Source organism: Tyto alba, unplaced genomic scaffold (assembly GCF_018691265.1).
Source record: "Tyto alba isolate M040663 unplaced genomic scaffold, T.alba_DEE_v4.0 Super-Scaffold_5, whole genome shotgun sequence".
NCBI lineage: Eukaryota > Metazoa > Chordata > Aves > Strigiformes > Tytonidae > Tyto > Tyto alba.
In genome coordinates, this window is record NW_024881326.1 from 5,616,379 (window position 1) to 5,633,066 (window position 16,688).

The following is a 16,688-nucleotide window of genomic DNA, read 5'->3' on the forward strand; positions in this document are numbered from 1 at the left end:
TGATGTAACTTTTACAGAAATTGATAGGTAAATATGGTAAAATGTACTCTCTAGAAAGCATAGTGCATAGGAGAGAATCAAGGTGGGAGGAAATCACATTATAATGTAGCAAAATATACAAAGAAACGTAATTCAAATTTTTATGGGAACATTCAGTTCCTGAACATCTGATTTCTCAATTTTGTCTTTATGGACTACAGATAATTGTGCAAATTTGACTTTTTAGACATATTTGTAGAAAACATTCTATTATATTTTTTAAATGTAATTTTAGAGGATAAAGTAATTACAGGTTGTTTCTGCCTAATGATGAAGTGTAAATGAAATCAGTAATGAAATATTAGGCAAAGGGGACCAAACATGTTACTTGGAGATCACCTCATTAGCTTGTTTCCAAAATATATTCACCAGAGTGAAATTGCAGCATGAGGCTAGCTGTAGTGACAAACATCTGCTGTCGTAGCTCCAAAAAGACTTTTGGGAGAGGCTAAAGACAAACAGTTCTTATTTAGTCAGGTTAAATGTAACCTAAGAGTCATTTTTTTTGTCATCTGTGGTCTTGTCCCAATCCTCTGTTACCCTTTAAAAATTACTTATGAGGTTAAGTTTGTCTGTAAAGTTGCATGATCTTTTAGTAAAAGAATAATTTCCATCTGCTTTGCAATGATCACAAATGTGGTAGCTACTGATCATCAAACAAAACCAACCAAGCAGCCAAACTTGTCTGTACTCCAGAAAAACACCCAAGGGACTCAACAGTCCTATTGTAAAAACAAAGAAATATGGTACTTTCAGAAGACAATGTAGATGAGTAAAACCTAGCAAAAGTTTTAAAACCATTCATGACTGATGATGATAAAAAAGAGGCCAAGGGGTTGAACATGCATTTTCTATGCTTCCAGGTAATCTGCTGTTTTCCACTCCTGAACAAAAGGATGTGTTCAACTACTTGAATATGTTTCAAATAGCTGTCTACAGTGGCAGCATAAGTTAATAGTGACAGCTGAACAGAATTAATGTCTTGTAAAAATAAATTAAATTCTTCTAATTCCTAAAAAAAAAATATGCTTTTAATGACTGTGAGCAATGGTGGCCCTGTTACCAGTAAAGCATTAGGACTGCATCAGATACATGACTCCTATATTGTGTCAATTTTATATATTCAGCTTTTTGAGTTACAAAAGTTGTAGGTGGATATTCACCCCTTATGGACAGCCATCTAAAGTAATGTAATGGAAGACAGGTCTATACAAGAAATCACATATTAAAATACTGATAACTTCACAAAATCTACATAGATTCAAAGGTGATGAAAAGTCACGTTTCAGGCCCCAAAATTGCCTATATGAGGTTTAAAATTCCTGGTACTTAATGTGAACATCTTTAGATCAGTAGCAATATTAGGCATAAATGGTCACTGCATTGCTTTTCATCCAGTTTTTGATTTCAGAAAACATAGAAAGGAACACCTAAATATTGGAAGCTAAAAATATTTAGTGCATCAACAGAATAAGAGTTTATCAAATGTGCCATACTCAATTCCTGTTATAAACATTTTTTCTTTTTCTGGAACTCTTCTAGACTTTTAAACCTGCATTTTGTTTCTTGTCTTGAGAACTAGTTTGCAGTAATTGAATTGGGATAAACTTGGGTATATCCATTTGGCTTTTCTGAAATCTGACCTAATTTTTAATGATATTTTCAATGGCTACTTGGTTTTTGATTATGGGAAACTGTCAATTATGAGGATTAAAATATATTCAAAATTATCAGCAATGCAGACTGTGAAGAACTACTTGCAATTGTCATTTTGGCTTATGTTCCTTTAGAAGTCTTTTCTTTCTAATGAGTGCTATATCAGCTTCATGTATATAAAGAAAAGATTGCATCCAGTGGTCCATTAAGTTAAATATCAATATCTATTCTTAAGAGGAAAAGGATCCTCTGCGAGGTAACTCCATCTATTTTCTTCTATAAAGAAATATGGTTTTGATGCAAAAACTCAAGGTTAGAATCATAACTTTAGGTATAGAGCTGTCCTTAAATTGCTGAATACTTTTCTGTAGAAAAAGGTATTATTAAATGTGTATCAATTTTATCAGATACCGCTTTTCAGCTTTTAAGTTAGATTAAGTACTAGTGACTATTTACCACACACTTTGTAATAAGTGAAAGTGTAAAAAAAAAAAAAAAAAAGGTCTGAGAGATTAAGTGTAGGGTCTCTTTCAGGATTCTCTATATTAATTTTTCACTGGAGCATAGCAATCTGTTCCTAACTGAAATGACACAGTATCTCTCCCCAAACCTGATAAACCTTGCAGGAGTGCTATGTATTATAACAAGAGACATTTGTCTAGAATACTGCCTGCAAACAGGAGGATGTTGGACAAATTTATCTGTCCTGAAGCAGGATGGGGAACTTGCATACCTATTCTCAGTCCTGCCCCATCCTTCCCTGTTTTCCATTCTCTCCACAAATTGTGTGCTGCAAGATAGAGACAAGTGTTCACATCTGCTGTGTTCATGATGCCACCTGGAGCTTGCAGTTTTTACTTATTATTTTTATCCTGATGTACCAGACTGTATCCAGGTATCTACTTTTAAATATATTTTGCCTGTCAGGATATTAGGTAGAATGGTTTTTCTCCAAGATTTTGAAAACTTGTGTATAGTCTAGACAAGTAAAAAGAGAGACATTTTCCTTTTCCTATATCATTAACTCTTAATACTTTTACAACATATATCAGAAAAATGTTTGTTATTTTATTCCTTTTCCTAATTTTTTAGATGATAACTTACTCTTGTATAATTCTTTTCAAACACTGCAAGTTTGCAGTTGACACCAAGCTGAGTGGTGCAGTTGACATGCCTGTGGGACAGGAAGCCATCCAGAGGGACCTGGACAGTCTCGAGAAGCGGGCCCATGTGAACCTTATGAGGTTCAACAAGGCCAAATGCAAGATCCTGCACCTTGGCTGGGACAACCCCCAGTAACAATACAGGGTTGGGGATGAGTGGATTGAGAGCAGCCCTGTAGAGAAGGATTTAGGGGTGCTGGTGAATGAAAAGCTGGAAACGAGCTGACAATCTTGGTGTTTCTCTCAGTTTTGAATATCTTTGTGTTTGTCCAACTGTCAATACCAAGTAAGACAACTGTTACCTTTAGAGGAGTTGAAAAACTAAAGAAAATATATTGAAAATATGCCTAAGATACTCTAAAGAGTTAAACATGAGGTTTTGAAAAGACAGTTTCAGTTGTCTTCACTGGGAGTTATCTACACTTAACTGGGAGGACAAATTTGACACTGCTTGAGTTGCTAGATGGTTAAATGTTAGTAAAATTACTGTCCTTGTTTTGCAAATTAATAAGCCAGATCTTAGAGGATTTGAATTTAAAACATGAAGAACAGCAAAATATTTCTGTGTCTTCATGTTTCTAAAATTAGGAGCTCTGAATATTCCCAAAATCAGTGGGATACTTATTCTGAAAATTTGTGCTGACTAAGGTTTTGAGTATTTCATAGCTAATTAACAGCATAGCCATGCTTTGAACTCAGTCTTATCCTTTATTCACAGAACTACATTTCCAGTGATGTTTGCACATGCAATCAGTTAGTTTCAACATAATATTTTTGAAAGCAGATCTTTCCCAGCTGTCCTCCATTTGAATTGATGCTGACTCAGATCCTCTCTCAGCAGTGACCACTGCTTCCTCTCTAACCCATACCATCCTTCCCAAATAGACACACTTTGCCAAGACTCTTGCCACTTACTGCCTCTTTTAGGCTGTTTGTTTTTTGTTTTGATTTGCTTTTTAAGAGACTGGAGAAGGCCTGTTAGAAGGCCCAGGAGATAGACCTTGAAGCAAGAGAGATGTTAAGCTGAAGCACTGTTCTCAGAAAGGGAACAAAACAACTCAGCAACTCTAAGCCAACTCTCTCCTTGTGAATAATGCATTATTCCATCAAGAAAGTTGCTCCTACTCAGCTCATACTCAGTGGAAATACTATATTACCTACAACCAGAGAGACGTCCCAGGAACAGAGAAATGTAGGAGAAACATTTTTTCTTCTCTCCATGTACAGGCAGCAGCCTGTAGCCCTAGGGAATATTTGATCTGATACAGAACCACAAAGATTATATTTGACTGGAGTGCAGACTGTACCTTATAGTGCTGGATGTGCTGCAATGTACTTCAGATATGATGTCTTTGATAATAAGTCTTGCTATTACTAACTTAGGAGATACAAGAAAAGTAAGCTCTTTATTTTGAAGAAAACATGCTTATAAATAAACTGTAGTGTAGAACAGTGTACGGTTATAGAATAGCTACTAATATGAATTGCCATTGTTATCGTGGGAAGAATCAAATTATTTAGATGCCTTTTGAGTTTAGTTTGGGATATACTGGCATATATATGAAATATGCCAGTAGGCAGAGACCTCACCTAAAATGAGTAGGTGATACGTATCATAGGGCACACAGAAATCCTGTCCTTTGTTTAGTCCAAGCTGGGGATTGTGCTGCAGCTCCCTCCTGGGCACTCAGGTTTCTTTGTTATGGACACCACGTGGGAGAGAAGAGGAATTAGAAGACATTCTCAGTATTCATTCCACATGTGGGTTAGAAATGGCTCAGAAGCAAATCCATACAGGCTTGGAAGTGCTTTCATGTTTCCCACTGTAGATTTAGTTAAAAAAAAAAAAAGCATCAAGAAGTCAATCAAAAATAGAGATAAAGTAATATGTTTTGAAAGTTAAGGTAATAGATTTATGAAGACTACTTGTATTTGAGGCATATATAATGTAGAACAAGTTGAATTATATGCATTTAGAATAAGATTGTCACAAAGAAAGCTACTTATAAAAATTAAGAAGTTTAAAAAGATTTGATTTTCAACTCATTGAAATTCAATTGGACCTCTTGTCAGCAGAAAAATTTCAGCTTGAGTTCCTTGAGAAGTTGCAGTTATCCTTGAAACCCTGTGACAAACAACTACCGTTCTTCATTAACCAACTGATGGATTAATTAATTAATCATGGCAACCCAACTGGATATTGAGACATATTCAAATATAGAACAAAAAATACAATTTAAGTATCAGTAAAATTTTGAGTATTAACATAAAAGAGAGTGGTAGTACATTGTCAGGCAACAATTAACAGAAGCTTCATTGTTATCCCACTTCCACGAGGTTTGCACCAGTGCAGAAGAGGTGATATAAGGGCAACTAGTTTTCACAGTCCACAGACAATATTGTACTTACGGAGAATTTATCAAGCACCTTAGCACCCTATGAATGCAAAAAATCTGATTATTATATTTAGAAATCTTTATTTCTGTAGTACTTTTAAATATTCTTTACAATGTAAAATGTTACTATATTTGTAGCCACCTATTAAATGCTTCTTTTTACAGTTGGATACTGTTCAGGTACAAGCCTGAATTGAGCATCACAGGTTCACTCAGCCTGCATTTTCCACTAAAGTCTTTCAATATGTAGCACGTCTTTCAGAACTGTTGCTGTCATCATCATTAATGGTCCTGAACCATTCTGCGTAGGTAGCTGCTTCACTGAATGGATCAGCCTTCATCTTATTTATTATGTGCCTTAAATCTCATTGACTAACACTACCTTCATCTTATACTCTGTCTTTAGTTAATGGTAGATCCTTGTGTGCCCATAAGACAAGTCCCTCACCCCACCTTTGCTTTTTCATATGATGAGTTCTCCTTCATCTTGAATTCCTCTAAAATGGTGTTATAGGAGACTGTGTTCACTAAAATAATGCAAGCAATGGCAATCTGATATTTTGCCCTTCACAGCATAACACATTGTATCAAATTGAGAGAGATTTGTAGATGACAGCCATTTAGAGATTAGTTTAGGTGTATACACCTACTGCGCACATTCTGATCACAACAAATGTCTATAATAATTTGAGATTAACCTTTTGTAAGCACATAGAAGTATACTGCCTTCAAGATGAAGTTATGATAGTGTAAATTGCAATTTAGTGTTTTCAGAATGGGAATGATCAAGATATCACAATGACATCAAATGATTATCAAATGATTTGGAAAACAAAAGTTAAGTAAATAAAAGTCCTTTTGAAATTTGGCAAAAATAACTATTATAAATAATAAAATAATTATATATGTAATGGAAAGAAATATCCAATCAGATTATGTAACACTTTGATCACTCCTTCTCCCCCCCACCTTCCCATGACTAAATACTGGCCAGAATCTTGACAAGTCTGATTTTAAATCAGGAACTGACAAAAACAGTGAGAATGATCTTCCTTGTGCATTCTTTATGGGAAGAAAGCATTTGACTGCATTCCTTCAGGGCTTGGCCAAGAGTGAGGAACAATGCTCAGTTAAATGCAGCCTTAGTCAGTAGTACCTGCTGGAGTTAGCAGAAATTGACCAGTAGAATAAAAATGTTTGATATTGACGCTAATGCTTTTAGAGCAAGGTTACAGGGATTGAGAAAGACACAGCAAAAATAACACACTGCCAAAGGTAATTAATAACATTTCCCACTTAAAATTTATCTTACCCTGTTAAAAGTGGTCTCAATACAGACTGACTGATGAGACTGCTCACAGTAAGTTTTTTGAGTAAGAGTTGAGCACTGTATGCTTTAAAGTATGTTGTCCTACAAATGAAGTGTAGATTGGCCTTTCTGTTATGCAGATGAGAGGTGGTTTGTCTGTAGGACCTGTTTATGTGTGTCTGTGTGTCTTCCCCACCATTTCAGCTAATGACTGATACAGTTTAGAGGGAGTGACTGTGGTACCTGAAGTCCTTCATAGACTGCATCCTACTTTCTTCACAATTGTTGGTGTAGATTAAAAGGTGCTTGAAGGAGTAGTAGTTCAGCTTCTGTTCTTTCCAGTCTTTGGGAGTCCTTCTTTTATCCTCTAGGATGTAATTATTCGTCAGTCCACCAGCAGAAAGACTTGAGGATTCATTTAGATGTGTTCTCTTTTACATACTAAAAGCAAAGTTGTAGGCCCCAGAGGAAGGTATGATTAAAATGTTTTGGGCTTATTACTGTTATGATAATGTAGTCTGTTTCTTAAAAAAAAAAAAAAAAAAAAAAAAAAAAGAGCTCTTTTAAACAAATATTTGTCTGCCAGCACTGCAGCACTCTAATCATAGAAATAGTGCACTACTGCTAATATTATCCTCATTCTAACAAGCTTTGCTTAATTGAAACTTCTTTCGTTTAGAAAAAGCTTTTTCTTTGATGTATTCACATTACTCTATCAATTTAATGCTAGTTTTTCTAGTGAAATCCACATTTTTAGGTAACTTTTAGGCAGATATATAGTGAAAAAGAGGTAAGCTATCCTTTCCAGCTAAACAGAAATTGAAAAAAATGGAAATTACTGTGTTTAAACAAATTACATTCTATTTGGACTTAGATTCTTCCTGATTCCTACAAAAACATACAAGACCTCATAGTTCTTCACACCCATGGCTGTATAGATGTTGATCCCCTTCAAATGTTCATTGACAGTCGACTCTACCATTCGTGTGTCAGTTTGGGGGGTGAGTGCAAGCGAAAGAGAGAACACCCACAAAATTGCTAGAGAATAAATTGAAATAAGCAGATATTTAAGTGCTTATCCTGATACAGCGCACATGTTTCTAAGAGGATAATTGAGGGAGAAAAGGAATGAGATTTCTAGGATTCTTCTGATAGGTGCTTCAGTGCCCACAGTTATTATGTTCATCATAATTCCTCAAAGGAAATTTGCCCTTATAACAACTGTTGGCTCATGTATTATTGTGTGTAATATAAAGAGGGTTCATCTACCCTCTACATCCAAACTCAGCATGCAGTCTCTCTGTTCTAAAGTGTCTGGCTTACTCTGAGCCTGTTTACAGTTCATCTGACATTTTGAACTTCAGAATGTGACAAGCTGACAGTGCCTGTGATTATAAAATCAGCTCATCTGCTGATATTAGGAAAGAGCAAGATGATGTATGAAATAGGTTTTAAATAGATGATACCATACTCTAAAATATTCACATTTCAAATATTTTAAGAAGAAAGGATATACAGTATGTGGCTTTATTTTGTGTTTTCATTTGATTTGAAGACTGTGCTATATTATTATTTGTTCTTACACTGTACAATAGGCACTGGATCACATAAATCCTCTTCCATTGCCATAACTTAGCATTTGTAAGTATAAAAAACAAACCACAGCTCAAAAAGTAAATGCAATGCCACATTATAAAACGTTCACCATCTACAGTTAGGACCGAGATCTCAGCTGTACATCTAAGTGCCTGAGTAGCAGCTAAATTACTCCTGGCACTAGAAGGAGTGCCACCTAGTACTGACCATTACAACACCAGTTGCCTGATTGTCAAAAGTTCAATATATACCGCCCAAAATAGTTTGAAAATCTGGAGAAAATAGGCTAACTAATCAATTAAATTGCTACTGTATTGATTATGGATGTTGAGAAAGTCATTGTTTTCTTTTGCCAACCTCAATATGTGTAAAACATAAAATGAAAAATTACATTCAAACAAGGTGGTGTATTTTAAATGAAAGCAAGAAATACAAATATTTTTATAATACAATTTACATTCATTTGTCATGTAGGCTGGATTTAGAAATGTCATGGTATATCCAGTCTCCATGTATTATTTTTTTCATAATACTTCAGAGATGTTGAGATGTACTTCAGATCTTTCACCTCACATCAAGAAAACTCCTGTAGTAAATGTTTAATATGCTAGTACATAATGCTACCACAATAAAAATGTTCAAGTGTCATTAAGGATCTGGCTAAAATCCATACTACAGGGAACTTTAAATTTAGACTAAATAATATTAACTCTTTCAAGCCAATACTGCAACTGTAACTCACTACAATTTACTTTTATGCTGTGCCACACTTCATAAACAGCTCACTCTAAACAGAATGTGGTGGGTACTAGTTACAGTCCAGCAACTGTATTTTGCATGCAATTGTGATTGCTGAAGTACAGCCTTGGTTGTCTAACAAACAGTAAATCTATTAGTGTTTGAATTATTTTATAACTGTATCTGTCATACAGGCTTTTCTCATCACATCTTGATTATGGTGTCTTCATTTTCTCTGGCTGATAAGTACAATTCTTCTCCTCTTGTAACTGTTCAGAGTGATGTCTCAGATTTTTTCTTGCTCATTGTTTTAGCTAAGTGAATAGAAGTGTCAGGGGAGGTGGGTTTCTGGATCTAAGAGTTAATTTTATTTTGTTTCAATTCTCTTTCTTTTCCAAGTAAAGCATGTACATATATATATGTGTGTATGTGTGTGTACGTCTATATATGTCTGAATTATGCTGCTTTTTTGCAGGTATCACATTTTTCCCAAGTAGTTTTCAGGAGCAGACCTCCTAGATAACTTGATAAATTTTTTCTCTGGTCTCAGGCAAAACCAGCTAAGAATGTATAAAAGGGTCCTGCTTTGGATGAGATGAATGTAAACTGAACCCAGTGTATTTTGGACAAAAAAAATCTGGATCAACAGGAGTGCACTGTTCAAATAAAAATAACCCAGCTTTGATTAGAAAATTTCCTATGATAAGGCCAAGACTGGAAAGCACAATTAATGTTAATGACTGTGAAACTGGAACCGTTAATTTCCACAAATAGGTAGTTCAAATGAAATACAGAGATACCTGTTACATCTGCATGACACATCTGTGTGCTAGCCGTAGTATTTAACTCTCTGTACAGCAGGGGGCAAAGTGATTCAAAAGAAAAAGGAACTAATCGTAGATGTGGATTTTGGCCGTAGAAAGTAAGTTTCCTAAAATGACATGTTGTCCTTAATTAATAAAATGTCATGAACATGAAATCCTTGATTCAATATAAAACCTGAGCCTGAGGGGCAGTCCTGAAAATCAAAAAATTCACTTCTTTTAGGTTCTCTGTGGCTACAGACATATAGTATGTCCTAAAAGAATGCTTTCTATAATTTGATGATGAAAGCTAATGAATAGAATAGAATAGAATAGAATAGAATAGAATAGAATAGAATAGAATAGAATAGAATAGAATAGAATAGAATAGAATAGAATAGAATAGAATAGAATAGAATAGAATAGAATTATTTCAATGAAAGGGACCTGCAACATTCATCTAGTCCAACTTTCTGACCAGTTCAGGGCTGACCAAAAGTTAAGGCATGTTATTAAGGGCATTGTCCAAATGCCTCTCCAACACTAACAGGCTTGGAGCATCGACCACCTCTCTAGGAAGCCTGTGCCAGTGTTTGACCACCCTCTCGGTAAAGAAATGCTTCCTAATGTTCAGTCTAAAGAGTCCATAGATTACAAATATCTTAATACCCTTTTCCATTTTCAATTTAAGTGCAAGCCCTGAGCTGCCAATCTTGTTTTGCAGCATAAAAAAATTAAAAATAAAAGCTTTCATTTAGCACCAATGTGGGGCTAAATTTTTGAAGAACTTTTTGAAATTCCTTTTCTGTTGACTGTTTTAGGGAACTACATATTTGTGCAATCTGAGTGTTAGACCACTTGATTCACTACATTTTCATTTACAGTGTCTGTAGTAAACTAATTAGAGTTGGCTTTTACCTAACACCCCAAATGTACATATGCCAAATGTTTTTGGAAAGTGTTCCTCAGAATCCACATACCAGGATCTGAACTGTCCAACAGTATCAATTACCGTAACAATAAGTAAAACTCAAGAATTCAAGTATTTGTATGAGTAGAGGATAGAGAAACCCTGATTGATTGTTTACCTTCTATGGTCAGACCTATCCTTAATTCAGAATATCTATGTTTTTTTCCCATTTCAGCATTTCAGTTAACAATATTGTAATTTTTCCATGAAAAAATGATTCAGCTCTGTCTTGGTATAAACAGCCTTTCCTTATGACCCTGGCCATGTCTGTTAGCTGAAAAATCAGAATCAATTGAATAAACATTTCAGATTAGCACTTCACTCACATAAAACTAAGTTTGCAAAAAGATCTTGGGAAAAAAAAAATTAATTGAAGACATCATAGGGGTTTTGATTAAAGTGAACATTCTTTGAGCTTTATAGTCACTGAATATCACATATGGAAATTACAGTTGGTCTTAATCTGCTTTCAGAAGACTGGTGCAAATATTAAAAAGTAATGAACTAACAAGATTGTTTGTTAATGCCACATAAAAGTGCTAATTATACTTCATTTCCTGCTTACAGCTAAACCCAAGAGACATTGCCTAAGAAATTGTTAAATAAGTTGCTTCACTTGAAATGTGAACAGATCTGCAGTGCTTGATGGATTTACATTTAACGAGTTCTGTGCCACCAAATGCCTTTCAAAGTATGGCAAACAAAGGAGTACTACAAAAAACTTGTGTAGTTCACAGAAAGTATATTATTAACATATCTGTGATTCCTACTACCCCATGAAGAGGAAAGGGCTTCATTCTTAATTGCACTCGCCCTGCAATTTCAGTATGTAGTGTAGTATGATACTGTAATTATATGTTAATTGTTATATTAGGGCTTTAATTTTTTTCACGCCATAATGACGGTATTTTTTTCCTCCAGAAAGTATACTTGAAATATACCCCCGTATGTCACACTGGCTGTGAATATTTCTGAAGTATTTTACTTTGCATCTCTACTGACATCTGTCTTTTGTATCTTAGGGACAGGTGCAACATGAAAGAGTCTTCAGAAATGTCATGATGATAATTGAAGCCTTGGGGGGAAAAATTATTTCACATTTTTCTGTTTTTCTACTATAAACCTATCCTCTTTCTTCTTTCTAGGACAAAATATGAAACTCAAAAATGCTGTTACAATTGATCCTTATTCTAAACATATATACAGAATGTATGAAGTTGAAAAATTAATACTAATAGTTAGACCTTATGTCTATAATAATTCAAAATCAAGTTAACAGTATCTTTTCTCAAATATATGACATGTGTGTTATTACCTGCAGAGGTTTTTTCTAATCCAATTAAATGATCGTTATGTTGAGGAGGAAATCTGAATGACATTTACGGTTAGTGATATCACAGAGTGGCTCATCTTCTATGTGATTTTGTTTTAAAATATTCTCTTGATTAAACATAGGAAGACCTCTGTAGTATTGGGGAGGGAAAGTAATAAAAAATACAGGAGTGTACATAAATATGTGAGAGTTTGGACACATGCGTTTCTGATTCTGACTTTCTAAATTAAAGAAGCTACATGAAAACTTCATCACACATCTCACCCACATCTTTTTTGAAGAATGGATTGCTTTTTGTAGAGTGGAAACACCCCTGTGGAGCATGGATATCATTGAAGAACCGGAGAGTAAAGGCCCTTGAAACCTCCTCTAATTCAGACTTTATAGGTGGGCAGGAGGAGTGTAATATCTCCAGACAGATGTGGTGGTGTTACAATTTGTTGTTTTCAGGTTAAATACTGTGTTATCAGGCTAGTTTGTCAGTTAAGATTGTTATTTAGATGTCTTTATTTCTAACTTGTTATTGAAATGTTGAGGAATTATTGTAGTGAGCTGGATTGGAATGTGGAAAATTCTGTGCGAGTTCTTGGGCCAGTACTTGGTGAGGACTCCCACGGAGGGGCACGAGCTCTGTAAGCAGTGCCGGGCACAGAAAGACAAGTGGGGGCACCAGTGCCTAGAGATAAACGGTAAATTCTTTTGCAACTGGCAAAGCCAAATGCAGTGCAAGCTTAATGAAGGCAGCTCAGATGAAATAAAATGCTGGTGTCATTATGGAACTGCTAAAAGACTCCACAGTACTCTGCATAAGAATATGGGCGGTTAATGCATTATGTGGAAATGTTATCACTTATTAATAAAGAAAACACATTTAGTACAGAAACCTTTGCAAACACAAGATGAGTTTGTGCTGAGATTGTAGAGACAGCATTATACAGTTTACATACCAGTCCAAGTAATGAAAAAGGAAGGAATGAATCTAGTGCCAGGGAAGCATTTTTATCTTGTAATTTGTGGAAATATATTACTTTCTATTGGTGATCTTTAAAGAATACCTACTATATAAACATATTTGGCTTTAAAAAATAATTTATGCCTAGAGTTAGCCATGATGCTGCACAAGTGACCTATTACTAATAGAGGTTTCTTTTTTAAGGAATAATCAACACTCAGGCTGTGACATTATGCATTGTATTCAGCACATTTATAATGGTATGAGTTCCTGATTAGCTATTGAGTGACTATAAGAACTCAGAATATATAGCCTTTTTTACATAGGGGAGGCAATAATACCTACTATGGGAAGAGCAATAAAACACATTTATTGGCTGCTTGATGAAGACTGCATTGAATAAAAACAGATATAACCCTCCTAGCTTCACCTCTGCAAATTGTTAAACTACACAATGACTGAGAATGTAAAAAAGGGAAACAATAAGCTCTCAGATAACCAAAAAGGAAAAAAGAGTTCATAGTTCTTTTTTTTTTTTTTTTCTAAAGTCATCAATGTCTGTTATGGCAAAGTGTTTGAAGCAGGAAGTAAATCCTCTATGGGCCTATTGCTTTAACGAAACTAATTTCAGTGATAATGTCCCATGCTTCTTTTCATTTATCTGTGGATACAAAGTAAAACCCAATTTTAATAGTAATCAGGTAAAGAAATTCTGAGTTTATATAATTAATTTACTTAATTTGTTTATTTATTGTTTCCATTTAGAATGCTATGTTGTGCTGAGAAGTATAGCAGTTCTGGGAGGTTTAGCATAACCAAATATTTATAAAATTCTTGGTTTAGGGAATTATTGAACTGCATAATCTTCTACATGCTGCAGTCAATAGCACAACAGTATATAGTGTGATATATTTTAAGCTAAGCAAAGGCACATAAAGGATATGGCTTTATTGTAATTTTATCATTTGTTTAACTTTTAAAGAAATTTAAAATAACTCTGCTGTTAAATTGTGACTGTGCAGTAGTAAAATGGAATTGTGAAATGAATGCATTTCTTATTTCTCCTCTATACTCCCGTATTTTTTTCATTTGCTATTAGCATCATTATCTTTGTTATAATAGAAAAGTCTTTATATTGTACTCAAGAGTCTAGTCATATTGTGCAGTAAACACTGTCTAAGAAATCATCTGAGAATACTTGCTGATCATTAAATAAATTGTGTATAAACCTCTCTGGCTTTCCTACTTGAAATCTTTATTGTGATGTGAAATACAAGTATGTTATTCAATATATTTTTCTTACAATGTCTTACAAGCAGCACTTCTCACTGGCACTTATAATATTATTGCATAACAATGTGATGGTTACAATATTTCCTCAAACTATACCTATAACCTGGATATAAATTAATAGACATGGTATGTGACAGATAGACTATATAATGAGCTCATTCACTTTTGACTTTTTCCAAAGAGCAAAGGCCTTCAACCTCAAAAGTTAATATAAGTAGTTTATTTACATTAGTTGCATTCCAGCGACAGTATTTGTCAGAAGACTGAGATACCATTTTTATACCAAGCATAATTTGGAAAGGATTATAAACTTTGAATAGATTTATAAATCTAGATTTTAACCTTTTCAATATTCTGCTTTTTGATTGGTTGCCTGATCTACCTCTTCTTCCCAGGTTACTGATGCTGTTAATAGGAGAGAATAGGAATGGCTAATGAATCAAACTATGGAACACTGAAAAGGTCAAAGTAGTACAGTTTACTATTATCTTCCACAGAATATATGAGGCATTAAAATTCTGATGCTGCAGTCTTGTGACAAAGAATATAATGAGAACTATAAATAATAAACAGCACAACATGAATCTCTTCTTGTGATAATGATTGTAACAAGCATAAGAGGGAGAAAATCCTTAACCCATTCTCACTGTACTAATAAGACCTCTCCTTGGATGCGTGTGTTGTAAGCGTCTGTAATTGTAAGAATGAAAGAAGGAATTTAAAAGTTTAATTGAATCCTGCAAGGAAGATAGAGATTCAAACGTGTTAGCTTTCTTGTACATTCTCTTCTAGAATGTAATGTTTCTTGAATTAAAGACATTTGTGGGTAAATGTGGATACATAATTACCAATAATGTGAATAAAAATAAGATTGTAAGAAGGTTTGCAGACCTGCAATAAGTTCATTACCACCCCTTTATAAAACTGTCTACACACCCAGTTATTTAGAAAGATGTTACTCATGTACTGTCTGTATCTGGCTTATGTTTTAGAACTGCAGGTAGTATGGAAAATATTTTTGATGTTCATAATTATTCCCAACTCCTTTTCTCTGAGGTCTGAAAATGGAGAAAGTGTTTATCACACTGGGGCTAAGTCTCCTTACAACTGGGAGCTGTGACCTGATTTGCTGAATGTATCAGTTCAAGCCACTGTCATTTTTTGGAATAACTTCCAGCTTCACAATGTGCATGGTACAATAGAAAGTTCATCTGCAATATCCAGATGCCCTTTCAAAAATCTCTTTCTGCTATTTGTGAGATTGGTATAACTAAAAAGGAATATCTTGTTATAGAAAAATGTATTCATCTTGAGGAATCAATCTTCTGATCGAGTTACCGAAAACTGTCAGGAAATCAAGATAGATTGTCAAAACCATCCATTAACCACTGATTGGTCTAATAGTTCTGCCCAGCAAGCCTGCTTGTTTTCATCCGGCTGTTACCAAGACTGAATTGAGATTAACATTTAGGTTTTACAATTGGTATAAAATGTTGAGTTTGGATAGTTTGGTGAATTATATACATGAAAATGAAACATAAGAATGTCAGACCAAAAGATACTCCTTCAGGTGAAAGTAAATCCAGGAGGCATGAGCAAAATACTTTTTATTTGTTTAACTGCAAAAGAGATCAAAGATAACTTTACATACTTAAATACTGTCTCAGTGGTGGAATCATGGTAGTGCTACCATACTATTTGAAGATCAAGAATCAGAAGCCTCTTTTCTTTTAATCTTCTGAGCAGTCTACAGGTGGAGGATCAAGAGATGCAAATCAGCTTTATGCCACCAGTACTGTCTTCACATCTCCAGTTGCATTTTAGACATGTCTGAGACCATGCTTACTGTTCTGTAATGGAATTATAATTCTAGTTACTTTCTCACAGACTTTCATAGAATCCAGTAAATAAAACAATAATACTCTAAACATATTATCTCTACACCTTCGATGCTCTTGCATATTGGTTTTGTATATCAGATTCTTCCTGCAGCCTGTATTTGGCATTAGAAAGTATTGCTGAGATCACTTGGTGTTTTCTTCCTGGATCTTTGAAATCATTCTTAATCATTTCAGGTTTTCACTGTCCTTATGAGCTCTCTCATGTTATGAACTCTGATATGATTTAAATCTACCTCCTACAAGGATCCTGACAGCAAGTTGGAATAAGTTCTCCATCTCAGTCCCTAAGCAACCTAAATCTAGCCATGTGGGTGGTGTGGGACTTTGGTCACTTTAATGTGGGAAAGGAAAAAAGTAGAATGTGAGTAGTTTGATGTAATTTCTGAACTCTGATGAAGGGGGAGACACACGGACAATTAGAGAATGAAATATCTGACTTTGGGAGTGCTGGATGGGTAGCAGAAATTGAGAACTTCTCAAAAAGCAGCTGAGTATTTAGCCTGTAACGATTATCCGTTGCTTCTCAACTGAAAAGACTT